Here is a 5484-nt window from a genome sequence, read left to right on the forward strand (position 1 = left end):
ACACAACAAAAGATGAACATGCAGAGGGCATTCTGGCCCATCTAGGCAAGGTTCACACGCCAGCACGTATGTCACTTTATTGGTTTTCATTGGAATTTATAGCTGGCAGCTTCAATAATTCACATGATTTGCTCCAAATAATTTTTGTCAATATTTTTTTACCTAAAGAATAATTTCTAGAACAGAAAGAAAGAGATTGAAGCATAGAAATGGATGAGAAAAATCTGATTCTAAAGGACGGTTTTTCCTGAGTTTTATCACCTCAGTAGACTGATGCCTGCTAGCTGTGTGTCGTTGATACTTCAACGAGCCTGTGATTCTCTCTTTTTCTTTAATCTTCACTCAAGGATATGTTTATTGATTTTTTTTTTTTTTTAAGAGAGAGAGAGAGAGAGAGAGAGAAAAGGTGGGAGGGAGGAAGAGAGAGAAACAACACTCCAGAAGAGCCACCCAGCCAGCCAGGTGAGCCTGTGATTGCTGGAAGCCGGTCCACCCTTGCTGCTTGACACAGTCGCAGCAGGGAAGAAACATCTGCACAGCATATGTTTCAAGGGACCTGGCGTATATGGCATATGTTTGTTCCCCCTCTTAGCGCTATGTGTTTTAACCAGGACCCACCTCCCTGAGAAAGGTTGTTTCCCCAGGTGGGGATGTTTCCCTGGAGTTAGGGATTAACAGGACTAAGGAAGAGAATAAATGGAGGACCCAAAACATACCATGATGTGATTATAGAGGCATGCTGATAGGTTCAAATGGTATAAATACAGATGTAACAGGAAAATAAAGAGAGAACCTGGCTATGCTGATCACCTGAACGCTGTCTCCGTGTCATTGCTTCTTTGCTGACTCCGTCCACGCCTTTGGGAACCCCTGGACCTGCTGGGGCTGGACCCCAACGTGATTCTTCAGCAACATGGAGACAATAACAAGGCCCCGGTTTCTTCAGGACTTTATAAGATGGCGCACACTGCGGACGAAAGGGGCCACCTGCTAGCCTGACGAGCTCAGGCGAGGCCTGTGTGGTGGTCTTGCAAACTCGAGAGACCTAAAGTCACCACAAAGGAAGGTCTGAAGTGAAAACGTTCTAACTGAAAGCAGTTTATGGCAGGTAGTCCTAGGCTAGCTTCTTCCCTGACAAGAGTCTATCTTTACCATAACTAAGCCTGTCTGTTGTCCTTGCCATCCAACGTCCTTTTTTCTGAACCCCTCAGGGCACATCCAATGCCCAGGGCACCAGGACGACCACAGGTTCCTTAATTGTTATTGTTATGATGTTAATTGTGCAAAAGAATCCGGAGGTTTTCCAGCACTGCTTTCTGCGCCTTCCTAATCTGTCACCAGTGAATTTTATGGACCCGTTTATGTTTCCTCCTTTGATTGTAATGTATAAAAATGGGTGAAAAACCACCATTTTCCAGAGCATTGTCTCAATGGGGTGAGATTCTGCTTCTGTCGACAGTTTGGCTCAAAGAAACACAACATTTTTTTACAGGTTTGAATGTTTCCTTACGGTAACAACACTGATTCCAAGCATGTTCTTGATGCCTGGATAAGGCACATCTAAAAGACACCGTGAAAAATGTATCACATAGATTTTTTTTCTGTCAACAGATTAAGTAATGATTTAAAAATTTGAGAAATAGCCCTGGCTGGTTTGGCTCAGTGGATTGGGTGTTGGCCTGTGGACTGAAGGGTCCCAGGTTTGAATCTGGTCAAGGGTACGTGCTTGGTTTGGGGCTCAATCCCCAGGGCGTACAGGAGGCAGCCGATCAATGACTCTCTCTCATCATTGATGTTTCCATTTCTTTCTCCCTTCTTCTATGAAGTCAATAAAAGTGTATTTTTTAAAAAAAGCTTGAGAAATAAAAGTATCACTATAAATGTTTTACTACAATGTGAACTTCTTGAGTTATATATTTTTATATTTCCTGAGTTAGGCATATAATAGTGGTTCAGTTTAATACATTAATTAAACTAACGTTTTCCTAGATCTGTACAAAGTGCCATGGGGAGCCCAGGAAATTATGGTAAATAGTATGTGAACTTTGGTGGTTAAAATATTGAAATTGAGACTCAAATATCATTCTCTCTCCTCTGCTCCTTCCATCGTTCTGATGAACTAACTGGTAAAGTGTCAGTGGGTACCCCACTGGCATTTGCTGATCCCACCCACTCTTCCCCCTTTTACCTTCATGACCCAGAGCTTGTCTCGAGCTCTGTGTCACCACAGTAAACAGCATGTACCTGGAGCTGAATATTTTTTTAAAATATTGATCCAAAGTTGTGATGGAAATAAAGAAAAAATACTCTTCCATTGTGAGTTTCTTTTCTGTTCATGGTCAGAGGTAGGGTAGTGATGTAAAGTTGTCTTTTGAAATACTGTTTTATAAAGAGTATATTTAAAGAAAAAACGTAAGTAAATAATAGTTTAGATTATATCCCGATACAGAAAAAAAAAATATTGTGAAAGTGGAACTCAAATTACTGAAGTTTGAACTAGCTTACCTAATAATAGACAAACATGTAAATTGACCGTCCTTCCGCTATGCTCACCAGCCAATCAGGAGAGTATGCAAATTAACCCAACAAAGGTGGCGATTAATTTGCATACATAGGCATGAAGTGGCAGAGTGAAGACAGAAGGCTCAGGCTGGAGAGAAGGCCTGGGTCCCGAGTGCTGGAGGAAAACCGGTGCCTGCAGCCAGGAGAAGGGAAGGCCTATTACATGAATCTCTTCGTGCAAGGGCCTCAAGTACTTAATAAAATAACATACCATAAATGACAGAGTAATACTATTATATTTTGATATAAATTATATATCTATGTCTGTTATGTACATATGTAATGACATATATAAAATATATTTTATATAGTTAATAGTAAATACAGTCTATTACGATAACCTTAATTTAATATTAACTGCTGTAAGAATTTGGAGGTAGTAAATGTTGTTCTGGAATGTGACAAACTGGGAAAGTTTCTGGAAAGACATATGTTAGGGTCGCCAAAGGAGGAACACATGAAGCTGAAAGTAGTAAGCAGTATAAATTTACTAGTGGCCTGGTGCACAAATCTCATACACATTAAAAGGGAATTCATTAGAGGAAATATTTTAATATTGCTATTTGCCCTTTATAATAGAAGTGTCAGAGATGAAATAAAATTAGTAAAATATATATGAAAATCTTCCTCCTATCAGAGTCTGGGGCACACTGCGGGACCCAGAGTCAAGTCCCCATCCACCTGCGTGCACCTCGAAATTGTGCGAGATCCAGACCCAGGCAGCGCCCCCATCAATCCCCACCAGGCAGGGGGCGCAGCCTCAGGGCCCCCATCAAGCCCCACCAGTTGAGGGGCACAGACTTAGGTCCCCCATCAAGCCCCACTGGCCGGGGGACGCAGCCTGAGTTCCCCGGCCCTGGCCCAGTGCCATGCAGCCTCAGGTCCCTGCTGATCGCTCGTTAAGGCTCATTACGGGAACCCTGCCTCTGCTGTGGGTGCAGCCATCTTGTGATGGTGTGATGGAGTGAGGGTCAATTTGCATATTACCTCTTTATTATATAGGATTAGGTCATCTGGATACCAGATAGGCAGAGCTCCCAATGGTGCCAGCACCCAAAGACAGGCATCAGAGGTTTTAAAGGACTCTGGCGGGCTTTTCTGGGCACAGAGTTCTCTGTGCAGGTCTGGATCCTTGGAAGGTCTGGAGGGGAGAGATAATAGCCTTAGCAAGTGGCATGTGGTCTAAGCAAAAGGGGATATCCATAGTGAAGTGGCCTAAAAGTCAGTTCCCAGGGGAGGGGTATTGACTCAGTTATTTGACCAGACCCAACATTAGTGAGAAGGTCAGAGTCCTGCACCGGGTGCAGAACTAACCCATAATGCCAGGTGAGCGAGCAGGTGAAGAAGGCCCACACTCCCTGGTTTGCTCAGAGCAAAGGGTGCCTGGCAGGTACAGTGCAGTACTTGGTGCCAGGCACTTGTTATAGGGTCACAATGACATCGTGTGGCACGGAGTGAGCGTCACCAAGTCTGCTCTGCAGGAAGCAGGAGGGTGACAAGATTGACCTGGGCATTTTCCAGGTGTGTTTGTGAGCAGAGACCCCGCTTCTAGGACTATATCCTAAGAAACCTGAAACCCGCATCAGAAAGGATATAAGCAGCCCTATGTTCATAGCGGCACAATTTACAACAGTTAAGACTTGGAAACAGCCTCAGTGCCCATCAGCAGATGAATGGATAAAAAAAAAAAAGATGGTACATCTACACAATGGAATACTACACAGAAAAAGAAAACTCTTACCATCCACAACAGCAAGAATGGACGCGAAGGGTATGATGCTGAGCAAAATAAGTCAGAGAAAGATAAGTATCACATGACCCCACTCATGTGGAGTCGAATGAACCTAATAAACTGATTAGCAACATAGACCCGGAGACACAGAAGCATGAACAGACTGTTGAACCTCAGAGGGAAGGGAAGGGAGGGTGGCTGGGAAGACATCAACCAATGAACTTGCATGCATATATGCATAACCCTTGGGGGGAAGGGGACGGGAGCGGCTGGAAGAGGTTAATAGGAGAAAAGGGGGACCTATGTACTACTTTCAACAATAAAAATTAAGAGAGAGAAAAAAAGGGATGGTTAGTGACTCCAGCCCTCAGGTTTCCCTGAAACCATTCTCCACGTCCCTTGTGTCTGGAAGCAGAAGCCACAGGACAATTGTCGGTGACAAGCTGAGCTCAGGTGTCAGTGGATCTGAGACTCAACAGGACAGAATCGCAAACCAGAGATCCCTGTTTGCCTTGGAGCGGGGAGAGAAGAGAAGGCTGCTTCACTGGTCCCACTGGAATGGAACCCAGGGCCTTCTGCGTGTAAAGCAGATGTGCCAACCGCTGCACTCACTACGGAACCACACACTCATGGTGTTTGAGTCAATACAGTGGGAAATGTTTATAATTATTTGGCTCAAAGATAAATTTGGTAGGTGCTTGGGAATTTCCTGGTGCTAAATTCCATTCCCCGTGCACCTCATTCACAGGTAAGGTTGAAATATCCTCCAATAGAATCATTGTGAACATATAAGAAAAAATTCACTTAAACCACATTCTTGACCCAATGAGCACTTCTGTGTCCTTCGCTCATTCCGGGATTATGTAAGGCTGCCCTTGCTCTCTTCTTGCCCTCTATCCTCTGCGCCTTGGTCACTGCCTTCTCTTGAATCCCTTTTTCGGGGCCAGCGCCGACAGTGGTTCTCAACCTTCTGGCCCTTTAAATATAGTTCCTCATGCTGTGACCCAACCATAAAATTATTTTCGTTGCTACTTCATAACTGTAATGTTGCTACTGTTATGAATCGTAATGTAAATATCTGATAGGCAGAATGATCTTAGGCGACTCCTGTGAAAGGGTCGTTCGACCGCCAAAGGGGTCACGACACACAGGTTGAGAACCACTGCTCTAGAGGCAAGTCCACTTGTTTT

Source organism: Myotis davidii, unplaced genomic scaffold (assembly GCF_000327345.1).
Source record: "Myotis davidii unplaced genomic scaffold, ASM32734v1 scaffold1521, whole genome shotgun sequence".
Taxonomy (NCBI): domain Eukaryota; kingdom Metazoa; phylum Chordata; class Mammalia; order Chiroptera; family Vespertilionidae; genus Myotis; species Myotis davidii.